Source organism: Natrix helvetica (assembly GCF_964273705.1).
Source record: "Natrix helvetica genome assembly, chromosome: 2".
NCBI classification, from domain to species: domain Eukaryota; kingdom Metazoa; phylum Chordata; class Lepidosauria; order Squamata; family Natricidae; genus Natrix; species Natrix helvetica.
In genome coordinates this window covers 133,326,193-133,348,155 of record NC_138552.1, presented here as the reverse complement: position 1 = coordinate 133,348,155, position 21,963 = coordinate 133,326,193, and the positions used below count along the sequence as shown (strand labels likewise).

The 21,963-nt window shown below is 39.9% G+C and overlaps 1 long non-coding RNA gene across 1 annotated transcript in view; it reads right to left on the bottom strand.

Annotated features, from left to right (window-relative positions):
* LOC309387267 overlaps positions 1-21,364 on the bottom strand; it is a 57,516-nt gene extending 36,152 nt beyond the window's left edge. The window contains exon 1 of the long non-coding RNA XR_014174571.1: positions 21,229-21,364. This is a non-coding gene — a long non-coding RNA (uncharacterized lncRNA). The remainder of the gene's footprint in view (positions 1-21,228) is intronic.
* Positions 21,365-21,963: the final 599 nt, after the last annotated feature.

Genomic DNA, 21,963 nt, shown 5'->3' with positions numbered 1-21,963 from the left:
TCAAGTTGGAGCTAACTTTGATCTAAGTCAAGGTTCCAAATATGCCTAGAATTAATCTTCTAGTGGGGACAGCAAAGTTGAGTTTAGGAAAAATGGTATGAATCGATTGATATGGAGGTGATGTAGAAGCCTAAGAGTACTTCTTCACAGGTGGAAAAGTAACTGTTGGCCTTTTTCAAGTGTTCCTATTAGGACCATGTTGCAGCCCAGAATTTATTTTCATTTTACTTTGCATTATGTAGTAAAACAAAGACTTCGTCCTGAAATAATTTAATCACTTTTAGTGATACTCAACATAGGAAAACATTCCATGGCAGCCTTCTAGATTCTGCTGATTATTCTCCCAGTGTTTGTGGCTGTGATAGAACATGGTTCTGGTGCTGCGTCTATCCTGTTCCCACAATAACTATGTAGCTTTGTGGAAGCCAACACTGCATTGAGGAGTAATATTTGCCTCCAACTATATACAAAGAATTTAGTTGGCAACTATTTCTTGCTCTATACTATCTGAAGAAGAAATCGGTAAGTGTCCTGGATACTCTTAAGAATGGTCATTGTGTTGTCATTCAATTCTTTAAATAAAGGAAGACAGGAAAATATGTGTGGGTGCAATAATTGCTTTTGCACTAATAGCCTTGAGCCAAAGCAGGATTCCCAATTAGAAAGAAGACAAGAGTTATTTGAACATCATCATCTCCAGGCTGTTTATCCTGTAAAATGGCCATCGGAAGACATGCCCTTTGTCCAGCATTTGCAGAGCTCTCAGCATGTCATAAAGGAACCAAGTTTATTCTTCCTGCTGAATTCTGCACATATCACCTCTCATGGCATTTGCAGTAATTAGAGTGTTGTTACCTTGTCAGCACTTGGATTTTGCTTGGCAAATTGTCCTTCTGAACTTACCTTAACCTATGCTGCACAAGTGCCATATAGGAAATAAGTGTTTCAAGTGCACTTGGTGAACTTTCCGTCCTTATGCTTCTTCTATGACATACATACATTGATATTAACAGTCAAGTGACTAGGTGATTAAAATTGTTCAGAAGCTACAATAACAGCCATAAGTAATTAAAAGCTGGGGAATAAATTGTAAGTGACATCAGAGCAAATCTGTGATGTTTGCAAAAGCTTATAGATCATCCTTCCACATAAATCATTATAGATCATTATTTTTTATAAAGTAGGAAAGGAATTTTAACATTATGTTTTGTTGGTTAGACTTCAGTACTGTGCCCTGGGTGAGAAAAAGTAGCATTTATATATAATAGGTAAGGCCGGCCCAATTATTAGAAATTACATTTAACTGTGATTTACGTATGTTAATTTTGATGATTTATTCGTTTTTGTAATGAATGTAATTGTTATGTATCTGTATCCATGATGAATTTGCTTTGAATATAGTAATTACAGCAGAAGAGTATATAAATAAATTTGACTTGACTAATTAAAGGCTTCCTATAGATCATTAAATTTGTTCAAGGTACTTCTTCATATGTCATTTGAAAATTATAGAATATGCAAACAAGCTATTTTTTATAGGTACTGTGCTTCTTGAGCCATCCAATTAGACTAAATGCATCCTTTCCAAACAGCACAGTAATCAAACTGAATGAATAATATCGTTACACAACAATCAAATGGTGTTTAAGGTAAATCGGTTTATCTTCAATAATATTTATGTATGAATACTTGGAATGTTAGTTCAAACACTTAATTATTTGCAGATTATATACACTAAATTCTAAGTTTACTGTCCACATTTTTTAAAAAATACATTAACTACATAGTAGTAAAATTGATTTATTTACTGATTCATGAGTTTATCTGCCTGCCTGGTTGTCATAGCCAGAATGAGAGCGGGACAATATTTTGAAGATATAAGATCAGCCTTCATTCATTTCCCGGCAATGCAAATGCAACCAGTATCCAGGTGTATTTGCCTGCTGTAGTTCAAAAGTAGTCTTTTCGTCTTATGACAATTTCAGTGCTGTTGTCTGTTTAGGATGGCGTGCTTTTCCTCCCTGCAGACTAGTGCCAGCAATTCATTTGATACTTTCCAATGGAAGAAATTTGAGAGCCACTTTGATGTAATGATTAAGGCATCGTGTTAGAAACTAGGAGAGTGTGAGTTCTAGTCCAGTCTTAGGAACAAAGCCAGTTGGGTCACCTTGGATTAGTCACTTTCTTTCAGCCCCAGGAAGTAGGCAATGGCAAGCCACTTCTGCAAAATCTCACTAAGAAAACTGCAGGTCTTGTCCAGGTCTCTGAGAAATGGACACAATTGAATGGAAAAATTGATTATGCCGATGCTTATTATAAGTTCTAACATCAATTGTACTTCTTTTTTATCATGAGTGTTGTAATAATACAGTACAGTAATTAATTCTTGTGAATAGAAGGTTGCTGGTTTAAAATTCATGAGAAATGTTGGGAAGGAGGTTAATTATTATTTTGATTTCTAAACTGTCTATTCCTCCTTTTGTCTTTTTTTTTCTTTTCTAAAATAAGTGCTGTCGTTTGGAGGGCAACTTTATGAAATAATGCTGGATTTCCACTTTCCAAGGGGAGAGGTTTTTTTTTAGAGCCATTGGAATAGCTAAGAAGGATCCCCCTGGTCATTTAAAAAAATGATAAGAAAAAGCTGTGTAGTCCAATACATCTGAAAAAAATAGATATAACATCCAACTTTTTTCATTTAGCATATGTCAGGCCTGCAATTAGATTCCTTTTTAGGATCTTTGGCCTGCCACACTTTCTATTATTTTCCTATGCTGTTTCATTAGTGTAGTAATTGGGAGGGGGGAATGGAAAGGAGTAGAATTGTGGAATGTGTTGTTGTCATTCTTTTCTAGAAGCCAAGGTCATCTTTTGTCTCTGCACCTCGACACCTGACCAGAACCAGCGGGGTGGAGAGGAAGAAGAGGATTGGACCATGTGATGGATTTATGGGTGTGGGGATAGATCATGAACTTTCAACTGGGTGGAATCCCAGGAAGTTCTTCAGATTTGGGATTTTCACAGATGTGCCAACATGTTTGTCTCATTAAATTGGAACTTTAAGGATAGCTCTGCCTTAGACTCTGATTTAATTCTGCATAATGTTTGGAACGCTGACAGCATAATTAGTTTAAAAGTTATTTTAAACAATGCTTTAGCTGACCGGGTCCTCTGTGTTTTCATTATTGATTCTCAGGTCATATGAACTTTTTGTTGTTTATAATGTTCTGCAGACATCATAGGACTCTTAGAAAAAGATTATATACATTTTGCATCTCAAGAAAACAGAAGCTTGCCACCCTACAAAGTACAAAACTTTTTGTTTGCCCTCAATGTGTCCAAATCTTATTAACATTCTGCCATTTAAATCATGTAGAATTCACTGAATTTTGAACGTGCATATTTAATAATAGCTGTCTTGAAAGCAGGGCTGATGGAAAAAAAAGAGGGTAAGAGATTCTGAAGTTTGGGAGTGTGATGGTTATATAGAAGCAGAAAGATACAAAATATAGACTGCAGAATCTAGGCTAATAGAAAGCTTATTATTCTCTTACCAATCTCATTTCCACTTCAAAAAAATATTGTGGATTTGATCACTGAAGGTAAGAGCCTTGGACCTTGACAAATGGTTAACATGTCTTAACAATTTTATAATCTTCTGAAAAAGCAATTCACCACTTAGTATAGCATCTGAGACAAATGCTCTTGCTGAAGGGGTGAAAGTTGACTGAAAATTGATAAGTCATATGATTGTTCTGATATTGAATAACCGAATTGAATGAATGGACAGAGACAGTAAGGGGGAGACAGAGAGATAGTTCTAGCAGGATTTACCTGAGACAATGGTTGTAGCCTTTAAGGTTAACAGTCTTAAATTTCTCTGCAATCTGTTTGTTGTAATTTTTAAAGGTAAAGGTTTGTCTCGCACATATGTGCTAGTCATTCCTGGCTCTAGGGAGCGGTGCTCATCTCTGTTTCAAAGCCGAAGAGCCAGCACTGTCCGAAGATGTCTTTTTTTTTTTTCAAAAAGTTTTATTGGTTTTTTAAAACATTTATAAGGAAAAGGGTAAGTGGAATGGTTACAAATTTTGGCAGTTGCAAGTGTGGCAGACGCCCCCTCCCTCCAAACTCATAGGATACATCTAAATATAAAACATTAATACATAATCATAAAAAATCAGCATATTAATTCTAGAAAAAATAATTTTCAATCGGTTTATATAGTTATGATATATAGTCTAGATATAATTTCATTATTACTTTCGGTCTGTTTATAACATTGTGGTTTTCTTATTCATTTTTGTGATCTGAGCTTTCTTGGTGTTGCCCCTTCACCCCCCGCTGGCAGAGCTCCGGCCCCTCCCGTGTCCTGTGTGACCATTGTGGTATCTTCTGTTTTTTCTAGGTTCGCTTTATTTTTTTCCATAAAGGCCTGTGCCTCTATGGGTGTGTTGATTCTGATTCTTGTCTCCTCCCAGAATATCAGCATACCTTCAGGCATCAACCATCTAAACCACACCCCCTTCTGGTATAGTTTATTCGCCAATTGCGAATAGTTTTTCCTTTTCTCCCTAATTTTTTTGGGAATCTGCTTCAGAATGGTTATCTCCCTGTCATGGTATGTCAGTGTTTGCCCCCTTTGTACACCCAGAATTTCATCTCTTGTGCTTTTCCTAAGGAATTTAATATGAACCTCCCTGGGTACATTGTGTGTTCTGGCATATGCTGAATTCACTCTATAGACCAGATCTATCTCCCATTCCATCTGCTGTTTATCTTTGTGTATGTATTCAGCTAAAATATTAGTCATAATGTCCCTTATGTTTTCCCCATCTGTTTCTATTACATTTTGAAATCTAAGATAAAAGGACATTCTCTCAAACTCTGTTTTCATTTGTTGGATATCAAGTTCTTTGTTTCCCTTCTGTAAAGCCTCTACCCCCCCCCCCTCTCGCCTCCGCCACCCCACCCTCCACAAGGTCCAGTCTCTGTGAGTTCTTATAAATTTGAACTTGATTTTCTTTAATTTCATCTTTCGTTTCCCTTAGCTGTTTCTTGATTTCCTCCTGGCCCTGTAAAATTTGTTGAAGCATTTGTTGAAGGTCTATCTCTATAGTCTTAGGTTGCATCAGTTCTGTTATCTTTGACTGTGTGGCTGGACTGGATGTTGCAGATGTTGGAGCAGAAGTGGCAAAGCCAGGTTTTCCAGGAGGTGGTCTTTTTGGAGACATGGTTTAGAAAGCAAAGAGATCAGTCAGTGTAGAAACTGGGCAGCTGGAGAAGTAGAGCAGGCAGGCGAGTCCAGAAGGCAGAGGATCCAAACAGATGGGAGTTTCTTTAGTCACTCTAGCAATAGATGAAAGTTTTTTTTTTCCTCCAAAGAGTTCAGAAAATCACAATCCACAAGAGATTCCTCTGGGCGACTCGAAGACAAAGACCGGAAGCCTGAATTTTAAAGGTGGAGTCAGGTTTCACAGTTCATGAAGACAACGGAAGTGTGCCATCTTGCCCTGCCAGCTTTGGGCTCAGAGGCATAAATTTTTTTTAAAAAAGTTCAAAAAGTTCTCAGATCATCAATAAGTTCTGGATCTAAGTCCCATGAAAACCACTTTTGCTGGGGTGAGGCATCGTTAGTTGGCTCTCCCCCCTCCTCCTTCCCCTGGGGGCGAGAGCAGAATTTTAACAAGCCGCTTGTCCAAGGGGGGGAATCCCCCTCCCCTCTAGCCGCTCCTCAAAGAGTGAATCCGAAAGGTTAACTTTTAAGATTACTGAAAAGTCTATCCATTCAAAAGTAAGGGGATGAAGAGAGGAAGCATCTCACCGCACCGCCGCTGCTTCCTTCAGTTTTGCATTCTCCGATCGGCATGGGGCGAGACGCAGGCACGTCCTCCAAAACTGCTCCCGGTGCCTGGAGCAAAGCGGAAAAGCCCCCACCAGCCGCTGCCGGTGCCAGAGCCTTCCGCGAGCCGCTCCTTCGGCAGGGCGCCTCTTCGGGGCGTCCTGTGCCCCCCCGAAGACGGGGGAAGCCCACCGAAGAGCGGGAGCGGGCAAAGTCCTTGCCCGTCGCCGTAGCCGCCGGAACCGGAAGTCCCAAAGATGTCTTTATAGACATGTGACCCCCATGACTAAATGCCAAAGGGGCATGGAATGCTGATACCTTCCCACCAAAGGTGGTTCCTATGTTTTCTACTTGCATTTTTACATGCTTTCGAACTGCTAGGTTGGCAGAAGCTGGGACAAGTAACGGGAGTTCACTCCATTATGTTACGCTAGGGAATTGAATTGCCAACTGCCCACCTTTCTGATCGACAAGCTCAGCATCTTAGCCACTGAGCCCTTCATTCTTATGTGCCTTATATTCTTACCCTCTGCATATTTATTTGGTAAAGAAGCAACTATAATAAAGATTTCATATATAATATCTTGCCCTGCCAGATTTGATTGACTTGTGGCTTCCTTTTTAATGTTTCCTTTTCTGCCTGGAAGAACATAATAAAGTATTCTTTGGATTATGATGGCAATTATGACCATAATTTCTATTGCCAAGTGACGTGGTTCATAAAGCATGATGATGTCACATTGCATTGCTTAGCAATGGCAAGTCATGCTTGCCATCATAATCGCAGAACTATATGGGTTGTCAAGGAAAGACAGGTGGGAGTCCCAGGCAAAGAATATGAGAGGTACATGGGTATTACAGATGGCTGGGGAAGCTGTGAGTGCCATTTGGGAGTACAGATGGCAGCCAGGGGCCACAGGCCAGCCATTGAAGTCTATGGGCTTGAGCTAGGCAGGCTGGCAATGGCTGAAGCCAGGTGCTAGGGAATGTAGCAGACTGGCAAGGACCACAGACAAGTTAGTGGGTGACCTAGGTGGATGAGGGGGTGTTGCAGGCCAATGCATGCTACACAGTGCAGGTAAATGAGTGGATGTGCAGACCATGTCCACCCCAATTCCGTAATTGGGAAAAATGTCGTGAAATGTCATGTAATGGCAATGTGATGCGGCAAGTTTGACACTCATGCTATGGAATATGCGATCCCTGGAATCACTTGTGGGAATCTGATGGGGAAGCTGACCAATAGCAATCATGTGATCACAGAATGTTGCACCCATCATAAAAATGAACTGGTTCTCAAAAGTGCCCAAATTGCAATCCTATGAACTGCAGGATTGCTGTGATGGACAGAACTTTGAAGACCCATCATAAGTACCACTTGTTCAGCGCCATTGTAATTTTGAACACTGTACAAGTGGTGTCATTTGAGGATTAACTGTACTCCAGTTAAGGAACCCCAAAAAGAAAACCAAATCCCCTCCAAAACTGACAAGGCGAATTGTTACATATATACAGTTAGCAGACTTCACACTAACTTGCACTGATTGTGTTACCTCGTTGGATAATGAAATTCCTGCATGAAAACAATTATGCTGAAAGAATGCAAGAACTCTGCAGTTTAATGATAAGGTATAGATACTCTCTTCTTATGGGAAAAAAAACCCTTATATTCTTCAATCTAAACTAAGCTCTGCTCAGTTGCACCTGGGACTTCTCACTGCTGTGGGAGTATCTAATATCATCAGGCAATTTCAGGCCCTGCTCAGATGTTTCCAGGTTTGGAAAGAGGCTTAGTGGGTCTTTGAGGGATTCACAGTGATTCTTGGAAGATAGATCATGCCGGAGGGTAGCGATTTGCTTTGAAACATCCAAGCATCCCATTTTTTACAAAAAAAATTAAACGGATATGTAAAACATTTGAAAAATAATGAGGCAGGGAAGTTTCCAGAAGCACTTTTTGAAGACCCATGCAGAGCTTTGAAGCTATATAAAAAAAGAGCTTTCTGGTATGTCCAGGTTGATGTCCAGACTCAGAAATAGAATGCTGCTGTTTCTTCTTTTCACCATTTTTATAAATATTCTAAACATTTCAATTTTTGATTCACTTTACATGTTTATTTTAATTCATTTATTAGAGTTTCATCCCTCCTTTATTATAATGTTGGGGAAAATCCAACATTAGAAATTATGTTTGGTCCGGACACTTTCCCCCTATAAATAAATACCTGGGCAATGCTAGACTATCGGCTAGTTGTTAATAAATAATTCAAGGGGGTGAACATATCTAATACTCCTTCATCAGCCTATTTTCCCACCAACAACAAACATGTGAAATGAGTTGGGCTGAGATATAATTGACTGGCCCAAAGTCAGTCAGTTGGCTTTCATGCCTAAAGCAGGACTAGAACTTGCATTCTCATGGTTTCTAGCCCAGTACCTTCCTGATTCCTTAAAACAAATATTTAGCCTTTCAGAAACCTGGTGGGTTGTTCAAAGTAATGATTATATGAGAATAGTTCTTTGCATTCAGATTATTAACACTGGTTTATTGCTGTTATTATAAACTGCTAAAATGCATATTATCAGCACTACATGCCAAAATATCAAAAGTGGTTAAATGTTTGTAATTCTCCAAATCTGTGTTTGCTTTTCACAATGTACCTTACACATGTAATATATTGCTATGTGCTTTGCCTTCTGTGGATTTTGATTATTTGCAATAGAAACTACAGCGAACAATTGCCCCCTGTGGAATGGGCGCGCAATTTGGGCGTCCTCCTAGATGCCCGGCTGTCAATGGACGACCATGTGGCAGCCGTGGCAAGGGGGGCGTTCCACCAGGTTCGCCTGGTGTGCCAATTGCACCCCCTTCTGGACCGGGATGCCCTACGCACGGTCACTCATGCACTGGTGACGTCTCGCCTGGACTACTGTAATGCTCTCTACATGGGGCTTCCCTTGGGACGCGCCCGAAGACTGCAGCTAGTCCAGAACGCAGCCGCGCGGGCAGTCATGGGGAGTACCAGGTACTCCCACGTAACACCGCTCCGGCGTGAGCTGCACTGGCTGCCTGTGGTTTTTCGGGTGCATTTCAAGGTTCTGACCACCATCTTTAAAGCGCTCCATGGCACAGGGCCTAGCTACCTGCGGGATCGCATCCTCCCACACACATCCCTGCGGCCAATTCGCTCTCACAGGGAGGGGCTGCTCCTGGTGCCGTCCACTAGGCAATGCCAACGGGCGACACCAAGGAGTAGGGCCTTCTCTGTGATGGGCCCAACCCTCTGGAATGACCTCCACCCCGACATTAGAACCACCACCGACTTCCGCTCCTTCCGACAGAAATTGAAGACACACCTGTTCCGACTGGCTGGCCTGGCATAATGATAAGGTCTACCTCCTGGCATACATATTTCTTACTGGTTTTTTAGGGGGATTGTTCTTTTAAATTTAATTTTATAGGATATCTGTTGGGGTTTTAAATTTTTACATTTTAAATTATTTACTTAGCAGTACAGTTCTGTATATCTTTTATCCTCCTCTTATTTATTTATCTATCTACTTAATAATTTTAATTGTCTAAATTTTATAGTTATTCATGATGTATTTCTGAGATGGACTGTACACCGCCCAGAGTCCCTTTCGGGAGAGGGGGCGGTCTATAAGCGCTAAGAAATAAATAAATAAATAAATAAATAAATCTTATTAGTGTGCAGGATATTTAGTGATATCTATTCTGCTGTATTCTTATTCATAAAAACTAAAGCAAACCAAGTCTAAGTATGATTTACAAATGATTTACATATAGATAGATAGATAGATGATAGATAGATAGATAGATAGATAGATAGATAGATAGATAGATAGATAGATAGATAGATATAGGTGTGTGTGTGTGTGTGTGTGTGTGTGTGTGTGTGTGTGTTAGTTACAACCCCTGGTATGCCCAAATATGGGAGGGAGCTCACTACTCCCCCTTTCTGTCCTTCGGCTCATTACAGAAGACCATCCAGGCAGAAAACCATATTTTTATTTTTAATATTGCCTTTGCTATGTTTGTGTTGTATTTGTGCTGATAAATAAATAAAGGGAGACTAGTATAGATCTATTTCAAGCTATTTAGCTCTCATCAGCTAGCCATCCCCTTACTGGGATTTGAACCTGGGCTGTATTACATATTAGGCAGATGTCTTAGCCACTAAGCCACAGGCTCTCCTCCTTATCAGCTGAGCCAGGGAAATAGGTATGTATTTGTGTTACAACCCCTGATATGCCCAAATATGGGAGGGAGTTCACTACTCCCCCTTTCTGTCCTTCATGACAGAATGAGCCGAAGGATGGATGTGCTAGATTTAGTTCCAGCATAATCCCAAACATAGCTTGAAAAGAACCCCCCAAAAATGGGTTGGTATGGAAGCATCAGCTTTCACTCTGGGTAACAGGCATTATGCTAAAATGGATTTGCAATGAAGAGAGAAGAAATATCAGCAGAAATTCCATTTCATGAACACACAGAAACTGCCACATAAGAAAAAAATATTAGAAGGCTGCAGTTGTTACAATCCAAGTCTGTTTTTCTAAAATGTGTAAACAGAAAAAAAAACATTGCACAACTCGGCTTGTATCAGAATGACAGCATTGGAAGGGACCTTGGAGATCTTCTAGTCGAACCCACTGCTCGAACAGGAGATCCTATTCCAACAGTCGCCAACCTTTGCAGCTTGGCGGCCAGGGGGGGGAGGGAAACCAAACTGTGTGAGTTGTAGGGTTGTACAAGTTGAGCTGCTCACGTGGCCCAGTTCCAAACAGGCCACAGCCCAGTAGTGGCTGTCCAGTCTGTTCTTAAAAGCCTCCAGTGATGGAATATCTACAACTTCTGGAGGCAAGTCGTTCCACTGATTAACTATTCTGACTGTCAGGAAATTTCTCCTTAATTCTAGGTTGCTTCTCTCCTTGGTTAGTTTCCATCCATTGCTTCTTGTCCTGCTTTCGTGTACTTTGGAGAATAGGTTGACCCTTTCTTCTTTGTGGCAACCCTTCAAATATTGGAACACTGTCATCATGTTTCCTCTAATCCTATTTGTCACAGCCATTTCCCACAATCGTTCTTCATGTTCTGATTTGTTTTGAACTGTTTAGATATAAGTAGTAATAGACGGGAGAGGAGTTGCTGCTGTAACAATTGGTCAAAAATCTCAAGGAACATGTTTAAAGAGGCATTAAAATCATCAGTGTAAATATCTCCTGATATTATAAATTAAGCCATCTGCTTAATTTAATTTAGATATTCAGCTGGTATTACTTTTTTAAAAAATAAATTCAAAGGATATTCTTTTATGTTATAAATCCCCCGCCCCAAACAAAAGATCCTAGGATTATTTGACAAAGCCATAGTCATCTCACATCATTGATCCTCAACTTTGGGAAAACAATGAATCTGAGATGCTTTAGTTAGAGCTACTGATTAGCAATAGCACTTAGACTTATATACCACTTCATTATGCTGTACAGCACTCACTGAACAGTTTACAATGTCAGCATATTGCCCCCCATAATCTTGGTCCTCATTTTATCAATCTTAGAAGTTTGGAAGGCTGAGTGAACCTTGAGCTGGTCAGGATCAAACTGCTGGCGATCGGCAGAGTTAGCCTGCAATACTGCATTCTTAGTTGCATTCTTTGAATATTTTATAGGAGGTAGCACTCAAATTTTTGTCTCTCTGTGTACTACTTGGAATCTCCCTCATTATTCTTTATGTCTATTCATTTTTAAATCATTTAAATAGTTGAATACTATAGAAGGTAATCATCCAGTTTCTGGTCACGAAATAATTTTTGGCTGGTCTTGGAAAAATTGAATAGTGATTTGACTGTCCTTTTCAAATAGCAAAATGCAGGAAAGTATAAGCTAGTCTTCAAAACCATGTTTACATGTTACTTGTGTAAAGGTACTGAGAGACACAAAAGACTAGGTTGCTATGAATTTAGCTTTATCCCAAATTGTGTTCCTTTGGCTTTCACACACACACACACACAAATATTTTTTTAAACAAAATTTTTATTGGTTTTTACAAAAAATAAACAGGGAAAGGGATGGTGGATAAGGTACAAATTTTGACAGTTACATTATGCAGGAAATGGCCCTCCCCCCCCCATTCTCATAACTTTCATTTATTAATACATTAAATTGTTACTACTTAATAATATTTTGTCAGCATATTTTAACCTTTTATCTTCAAATGATTTCAATCATTTTATATCAGACAGATTTTCTAATTTATTTATTATTTATTTATTATTCATGCTTCTAGACCGCCCCCTCTCCCAAAAGGGACTCGGGGCGGTGTACAGTCCATGCAAAATATATCAAAATACAATAAAAATTGAATATGTACAGTTGGAATGGAGGAGGTTAAAAATGGAATTAAAAGAACTGTACAAAGCAATATATATAAATATAGGATTTTGAACCCCTAAAACACACACAATAAGTTAAAAACAATACCCCTAAAATAACCAGTTAATACATTTGCCAGGAGGGAAAGTTGTAATTATGCCACAAATTCATTTTTGTGATCTAAGTTTTCTCAATGTTGCCTCTTCTCCGCCCTCCAGCAAGGCTCCAGCACCTCCCGTGTCCTGTATATCCCGTGTAGTGTCATCAGATTTATCCAGGAGGACTTTGGTTTTTTTCCATGAAGGCCTCAGCCTCCATAGTTATGTTAATTCTGACTCTAGTGTCCTCCCAGAATATTAACATACCTTCTGGCAGAAGCCACCGAAACCACACCCCTTTCTGGTATAATTTCTTCACTAGAAGTGAATAATTTTTTCTTTTATCTCTAACTTTCTTTGGGATTTGTTTCAGAATGGCTATTTCTCTATCCTTGTATTTTAATACTTGCCCTCTTTGTGCACTCAGAATCTTATCTCTTGTAGTCTTTCTGAGAAATTTGATGTGGACCTCCCTTGGAACGTTATGTGTTCTGGCTTATGCTGAATTTACTCTATAGACCAGGTCAATATCCCACCCCAACTGTTGTCTGTCTTTTTTGATGTATTCAGCCAATAATTTTGTCATAATGTCCCTCAGGTCTTCATCATCAGCCTCAATTACATTTTGAAATCTAAGGAAAAAAGACATCCTTTCAAATTCCATTTTTATCTGGTGGTTCTCAAGTTCTTGATTTCCTCTCTGGACCCCCCTCACCTCCCTCCTCATCTCAGCCATCCCCTCCCCCAAAAGTTCCAATCTCTGTAAATTCTGAACCGTTCGGTTTTGGTTCTCTCTGAGCTGTTCATTCATTTCTTTCAGTTGATTTTTCAAGTCCTCCTGCCCCTTTAAGAGCTGTTAGAACATCTGTTGGGTTAGATCCACCTCAGGGGGCTTAGGCTGGAGCAAAGACATTAATGTCTGTTGTCCGCTGGGGCTGGACACTGAAGATGCTGGGGCAGAGCCAGCAAAACCCGGTTTCCCCGGTGGTGGTCTTTTCGGTGACATTGTAGTAAGAAGAGCTCAGAAATGTCTGTGTCAACACAGGGAAGAAACAATTGTAAAAGTGGATAGCTGAGAGAGATCACGAGGCAGGCAGCCCAGACAAGTAAAGACCTTTTCTAAAGTCTAAATCCAAGCAGTAAAGTCCATTGTTCCAGGTCCAGGATAAAATGTATCAAGAGATATCTCTGAGTGTCACGGAGACAAAGACAAGATGCCAGCAGTTTCTGTGGGTGGAGTCAAATTTCAAAGTACATGAAGACAACGGAAGTGTGCCATCTTGCCTTGCCAGCTCCGGGATTAGAAGGCAACAAACCAAAAGCTTTCAAAGTTTTCAAAAAGTCAGATCATCACCTTATTTTCACAATTGCAGTAGAAAAAATCTGCTGTTTGCTATGAGCGTGACTTCATTCCATAGCTCACCCCCCCTCCTCCTCCTCTGGGGGCGGAGAGCAGTTTAGAGCCGCTTATCCGAGGGGGGGGAAATCCCCCTCCCTCCAGTCACACTTCCCAGGAACGAACGGGTTGAAAGTTTTTCTAAAAAGCTGACAAGTCTTTTTTTTTCCTTCAGTCAAGAAAGGGAATGGGGGGGATTTCCACCTCACCGCATTGCAGCTGCAGCCTTCAAATCGTCAGTCTTGCCCAGCTGCCTCGACACGAAAGCGCAGGAAAGCGCCTCCCTTTTTGCCTCCTGGTGCCTAGGGCGATGCAGGGAGCCCCCCCGGCTGCCGCTGACACAGGGGACCCCCCCGCTAAGCCGCCCCCTTGGCAGGGGCCCCTACAAGGCTCCCTGTGACCCCCCGATCGGGGGGGGCACCAAGAGCACGCGGGGCAAGCAAAGCATGCCCGTTGCGATCTGCAGCCAGAACCGGAAGTGACACACACAAATATTTTGAAGACATATAAAACTCCCATAATATTTTGAAATTAAATAAAATGGAAGAAATGTTTTAAAATGTAGGATGTAAAGTCCATAAATGAATTATTAAATATGCAATATTTCGTGGCAAATCTCTTGTTTTCCTCATGATAAGAATATCATTATATTTGAAATGGATAGCAATGTTTTTTTCTTTTGTGCTTCCGGATCCCAAGGGAACAATGAATTTCTAGGAATGCTGGCCCCATAAACTGATTATTCATTTCAGTGTATGCTTATGCAAGCTGAACTGTGCATGAATGACATTTTTGACCTGTACATGAAACCTTCTTTATTCAAGTTAGCTTCTTCCTTGTTTTCTCCATAAAGACATATGTACTCACTTTGTTTGTAAGCCAGAAGATAACAAGCTCTCCTCTGACTCCAATTAGATAATTATTTCCCACCTTTTCCTTAATTAGGCATCCACTTCTTGTTAAATGCTTAACTCTACCCCACAAATATGTAATTTTTCCTCGCTGATGCCAACTCTGCTGCCCTTTCCTGATTTATTTCCCCAAAAGCAATCTAAGCAATTCCAGAGATGGGGAAGAGATTGAAGGCCTTTAAAATGCACCCAAAAGACAGGCCAATCCATGTGGTTCTCCTGATCTGTGTACCCTCCACAATTGATGTGCAAGTATACAAAATTAATCATTGAAGCTTTGCTAATTGCCTTTATTCTTTCTTTTGAATCTGAACGGTGGCTCCATCAGCTGGCAACCACATGTACAATAGGGCAAGTTAGCTTCCATATATCTTTGCCAACTTCTTCCTGGTTTCTTGACAAACATTGCAGATGAGAAACTAAAAGAAGGATTGCATTGGCATTACCTGACTAAACAAAAGCTATACCAAGGTAGTTTAAACTAAGGTAAGATCAAGGGAAAATGTAGTCATACCATACAATGGCAAGTAAGCATCTATGTGACTTTTAGCATTACCTATCCCACTGAAAACATCCCATCTATATTTATTTATTTATTTATTTTCAAGATGTATAAGGCTGGTCAAACTCCGTGAATCTGGGTAATATACAGCATAAACACGGAATACAAAATGTAAATTGGTGACCAAGTACACAACAAAATAATCATGGGGCAGGGATGAGGGCTTCCACTCAACTGTCTCCTACGGCTTGGGGGGGAATCAGTCTTGGTGGCTTTGCTAAAGGTGGGCAGAGTTGGGGGAGCTGTCATATTCAAGAGATGGAGTGGGATGGAGAATCCCATTTCATCTGCAAACAAAACACAAGGACAGAATATTATGGCGCTAAACTAAACCGCTGCAGGACTGATTAATAACAAATATAACGCATTCAATCTTACCTTCTAACTACTTCCAATAAAATCAAGAGGTTCTTCAACGGAGGGCTCTTCATTTGTCACACGGTGTCTAATTACAATCCTTGAGTAATACATAATTCATGCCAGTTCATTAAGGATTCCAGGCTCTCGAGAAGAGAAGTCATATTGTGTAAAATCTGCCTCCTCCCAGTTTCCTCTCAACAGTACTCAGGGACACCTACTGTCCTGCTGGTGGTCAGAGGATATTCAGAGCATCTGCTAATGTTATTGTTATAAAAATGAAAGTTTCATCCCTCCATCTAAGAAGGAAAGTGTATCCACTTCCTTCAAAAGATGCAAGGGAGAGTGAAAAAGAGTACATATGGAAATATGTCACCAAATCCATGTTTCATCTTAGCTCTTAGGGTATTGTCTGTAATGAGGCACCACAGTGGGCATTTAACACAGGAAGGTTTGTCATACTCCATTGACACGTCCTTGACAGATGTGCCCTGTCCTTGAATGACAGTCCTGGATCTACATAAGGTACAAGAAGGAATGTGAATTTAAGCTAGAATTTGCAGCATGTCTAAAGAATATAGTACAGGGGAAAGCACAGATCTCCTAAAAGAGAAATTACATGGGAAGATACAAAAGACATCCACACACACTCACACACCATGCATAGATTGTTCCCTGATGTATTTGAACATCCTGCATAGAGAGGTGTGAAGTTTCTAAAATGGTCTTTTTTTCTTCTCTGAATAGACAAGGCATGATTTAGATTTTTAAAAAAAATTATTGAAAAATGGCACTTTTACATCTAAAGAATATGCATCAGATTTCTACATGGCCCTAGAGATGCTGCTGTTTCAGTTCCAGTCAGTATATTCTCATCCCTCAGTTTGTGTGTTGTATTTCTAGTCTCTTACATTCATATTTATATGCTTCCTTACATACATTCCTATTTTAGTGCTAATAAATTATAAACATCCCATAGAATCTTCAGCATAATTCATGGTCTTATCATCCATAAGTGTCATTCGTGAAAACTGGAAACCTTGCATATTTATTCATGTTTGAGGAGACAAGATGCATAATTTGGTAGTTTTCCCCCCAAAACTACCAAATATTTGTTAATGACCCTGTCATTAGACAGGGCATCTGTCTCAGGAAGTAGACTCTGAAGCACAGTATTGGCAGCTCTCAGAAACTCCCCAGATGTTCACTGAAATAATCTAATCTGTTCTGTCCATACACCAGCCATCCTTGCATTTAGCCTCCTGTCTTAAGCATTTCAGCTGTAAAATGTCTTGGATCAACCATATTGGCCTGTCAAGTGGTCTAATAAGGAAGTAATCTAGTAGGCTGAATAGTGGTAGCGCAATATCTTGATTCTTCAGATTAACAGTCAGTAGTAGTAGCTGTAGCAGCAGCAGCAGCAGCAGCAGCAGCAGTAGTAATATTCCTAATAGAAGCCATATAAACACCTATGTAACAGATTTGTTCAAATGTGTTTAAGGGAATTCACTGTTGAATTAACATCTTCCACTTATGCTGATCGGTTTTTGAAAAGGCAGCAATTGCCTACTTCATGCTTTTGGGATGTTTTAGCACTGGTGGTAGAATTTGCAAAGATCATGGCTGGTTGAGAATACTGAGAGTTTCAGTACCAAACGTTGTGCCAGCTACTGAGGGAAGCTGGACTATGGAAATCCAATCATCAATAACCTACATGAGTAATCCTTGCTTGGTGCCTTGGCCAATTTATATTGCTGCTTGCAAGAGCAATAAGGGGAAACCACTTGGAATCTCCATAATGGATTTTAGAATTCCCTGAGACAGCAGATTCCTTTTTTATTTAAAGCCAACAAAATAGGAACCGAACTGCATGTGGATGCTTTCAACATTAATTATCCTAAAAATACCCAGCGAGCTGAACATCCCAAAGTTTTATTTTTTTTCAAGCAGAGCCAATCTATCACAACCTCTTGCTGACATCAATGAAATGTCATTAGCATCTAGATTTTCAGCAGTCATAACCTGCAAGGGGAAAAAGGATTGTCTCCTTATCTAACCTTGCAGGAAAGCTGAAACAAATGGTACCGAAAAGAAAAGTATTGTGATCTAACCTCCCCCCACCTCCAGATCCCACTGTAATTAAAACTACCCAGGGTCATTTCATCAGCAGTAAGGCCACTGCTAGCCTGCAGCATTCTCGGTGCCTTTAATGGCAAGCTAGAAGGAAATTATCAAGTCTAATTTATTTCAGGAGTCTGAATGGCACTGATTTCGTGCAGGGAGAAAAAAAAAAGAGAAATGAGCAAAATGTCAGAAGGATGCTACTACCTGAAATTTATCTGTTCTTTTTTTTAAAAAAAACCCAACAATTTTTCACAACAATTAGCTCTCTTTCTATCCTTAGAAAAAAAGAATATGTTCTCAAAAATAGCAAACGGGGGAAGAAAATATGGTGAAAAATTCAAATGTAGGATTCAGATTCTTAGCACAATATAAATTCATTTCATTAGCTTAATCCCCCACCTCCCAACAACTCTTTGGGGTACCTTAGATTTGAACCTGTGTCTTCCTAATCCAAGACCCAAAAAATAAAGTTCAATAGAATATGATAATTAAATCGTTATTGAAGCAGCAGACAAACTGTAAATGTCAGATCGCTGATTGAATAAAGGCACCATAAAAGGAACTAATCTCACTTTCCAGGAGACTTGAGTAAGCTGCTGCTAGTCTATACTTGGACTTACATATCCCAGCAAGCTATAACATACTTTGCTTGTTTTCGACTTGTGTGAATCTAGGCGCTCTGGTTTAGAAATCATGTTTTAGATTTTAATTGGATTATACCCAACAGCTGCATGGGTGTCAAACTGGCAGCCAGATGTGTCACACACAGTCCACCCCCACCCCAGCTCCGCAAAGGGGGAAAATGTGGCAAACATCACGTGACAGCATTGTGACGCCATGAGTTTGACACCCGTGAGCTATGGTTTTTGAAAATAAACCATGTTTTAATATTAAGACTGAGACCAACGAATCTAGACAAAATTTTGTGAAATAATCTTAGGGTCTGAATGTAGAGAGTAAAGAAAATGGCCTTGAGAAAGAGAGGAGAAATCCCTCAGAACAGCAATAGAAATAAAACATTGGTTAAGCCCAACAAATGAAAGCGGAGTGCAAAAATGTCTCAGACGCCTCCCTAATTCATATAATAGAAAGGGCAGGGAGAAGGTAGTACATGATCAAAATTATTTAAAGTAGTTTTGGTCTTACTATGGACTTGATTTCTTGGTCTTATCTCCATTTTAGGGCTGACATCAATCTTTAGATTAAGCAATGTTTCCCCTCTTTTTCCTTTGGTAACAGATCTCCCCTCTCTCCATCAAGGCCATCTTTTTCACTCTCTACATTGACTCAGTATAAAGCAGCTAATCATGCACATAGTCTTGTACCAACACTTTTCAGGCAATATGTGTCACAATTATGGCAAATATGGTGTTTCCAGAAAATTCACTCTTAAGACATCTGTACTGTGTAAGCTATCAATTAGTAAGATACATAGAAAAAGACGTTTTAGAATTTTGTGCAAAAACAAGAGCAAATGACACCCTCTATGTGGCTATGCCAATAGTTTTCTTTATCTCAGGTCATCATGACTTTGATTCATTTTGATGGTGGTGTCTAAAGACATTCCATCTGGATGTTTTAGACTGAAACAAACTGGTATGTCTCCTTTAGCAACTGGACTGAAGTAGGTTTCTTTTTTTATATGAAGTTTTTTTTATGTTTTCATTTTCATAACAAATAAACACATGTATACTATTACATAACCAACATCATATTATATTGTAAAATGTTTACATCAATTTGTCTTACCATCAACTCCCAAAAATGATTATTGGCTCTTCTGCTCTCCATACACCATATTTGTACCCTATCCATCACTTTCTTCTCACTCTCTCCTCCTCCTCCTCCCTACCTCCTTTCTTCCCTCTGTTGTCCTTCTCTTCTCTACTTCCCTTTTCTCTCTCCTTCTCCTCTCTCCGTTTTCCACTTCTTCTTTCTCACCTCTTCTTCCCCCCCCCCACACCCTCTCTCCTATCCCTCTCTTCTGAAGTAGGTTTCTTGTAAGCCTCATACAGTCCCTACAGTCATTTATCTTTGTAACCCCCCAAAAATGGCTGCAGATTCACCCAAATAAAATTAAAGAGGTTGTTTTTCATAGCCTCAGAAAACAACAGTATCCCACAGATGTCGGTCCACAGAATTTGGAGATCTTGTGATGGATCTAACATCTGTAGAAAGGGCACCAGGACATATGCTGGGAGGGGAGGAAGTGAAATGGAATAGATAGGGAGGGTTATGAGTCATATGATTTGTGAAACATAATGACAGCAGCCATATGGTCTAGATGCTTAAGAGTATCAACAATCAAGCTCGTATTTTAGAATCAAAGTTTTCCATCAAATCCAAAGAAGTTCCTTTCAAAAAATAAAGAAAGCCTCTAAACTCTTGAAGTCATGCAAAGCATTCTTGTCCCCTCAAACAAGAGGTGTTTTTGTGATGTGCAACATTTATTTTACATTATGTGATATTATCTCTATGCGAGGCTGAATGGCCTTGGAGGCGGTGAACCTCACCATATTTGCACCCATGGAACCATATGCTATTTTGTTATGGTCCACTGGGTTTAATATCACTCAGCCTTCATGAAGATCCCTCTTTCATCTGCCATTTAAGCAACGTCTATGTTTTTTTAACTGTTCCTAGAGTCTGCAACTATTGTTATCTGTCTGGTCTGGTCAACTATCTCAGCAAAAGTCTGTGGCTGAAGTATGATCTATTTTGAATCATAATAACTGCCAAGCAAAATCCTAAAATCTAGTTTTCTGTTCCTTGAATTTCTATAAAAACCTAGCATAATCAGATTAGTTCAGCCTAACCAGCAAGATCTCCCAGCTAGAAGTTAATATTGAGTTCCTACGTTTATCTGTGCTTATGAACTACTTATATTAGATAAGGTAAGGGATGACTTTCCTAGATATGTATTAATATATATTTTAGATGAAGGCATTTATTAATATATCTATAAGTCTAAAAATATTACTCCACCCTGGGGTGAAGTTCAGCCTAACCAATCTTTGCAGAGCAATGCAAATCCTTCAAATATCCCTCTTCATATTGATATCTAATATTTCACTAGGACCAGGAGATTAGCAAAGTGTAAAAAGGTGGGATCTAGCAGTGAGGAGGTGATATTAATGTTGAAGGACAGCCCCAAATGTTGTGCCAAAGCCAGCAAGAAAGGAGGAGAAAACTGATGAAGGCATCAACAAAACAACCTCCCTCTTTAACAAAGCAACCCGACTTCCCTCCAAAGCTGCTTTCTTTTGTTTGGCAACCATTCAGCAGGTTCTCCAAATTCTTCCCCCTCCCCCACATTCAAATCTTGCATGTAAGTTTTCCTTAAATTTTACTGTTTGCCAGTAAACTCCCAATTTATGTTAAATTAACCATGATGTGGTGCAGGGACAAGTCAAAAAATCTTTCAAAAAAATACATTAAAAACGTAAAGAAAACCTTCTACCATTTTACCACTGTCTCTCTTTGCTACATTGAAATAATGTACAAATAAGAAATGTAATATAGGAGAGGATTCCTTGAAAAAGACCTACCAATCTAAGTTCATTCTTTCTTTGCAGATGCTTGTCAGCCTGTTACTGCAAATTCTTCTTTTATGTGGAGGCTCACCAGTGGTGGGTTTCAAAAATTTTTACAACCTCTTCTGTAGGTGTGGCCTGCTTTGTGGGAGTGACTTGCCGGCCATGTGACCAGGTGGGAGTGACTTGCCAGCCATGTGACCGAGTGGGAGTGGCTTGGCAGTATTGTGACTGGGTGGGTGTGGCCAACTTGTAAAATGTGGTGATACTCCCTTAACAATGCTCTTGCTTAGCAACCAAAATTTTGGCTCAGAAAGTCTGGCATTTGATGCATGCAAGTCTTAAACCTGTCAAGTTACAAGACCCTTGCGGCCCTAACCCTTTAGAAAAAAAACCAGGGGTGTTCAAACTTGGCAGCTTTAAGACTTGTGAACTTTAACTCCCAGAATTCTTCCTCCAGTCATGTTGGCTCAAGGAACTCTGACATTGAAGTGTGCAAGTCTTAAAGCTGTCAAGTTACAAGACCCTTGCGCCCCTAACCCTTTAGAAAAAAAACCCCAGGGGTGTTCAAACTTGACAGCTTTAAGACTTTAAGGTTTAGATAGGACTCTTAGAGGTGGGCGGGGTGATTGGTGAGCCAGTCAATCAGTGAGCGGCCGGTGGGGCAAGCGTGGTGCGGACGGGTGGGGAGAGGGAGCTGGAACCGGTTCTAAAAGGCACAGTAGATTTGTGGAACCTCTTCTATAGAAG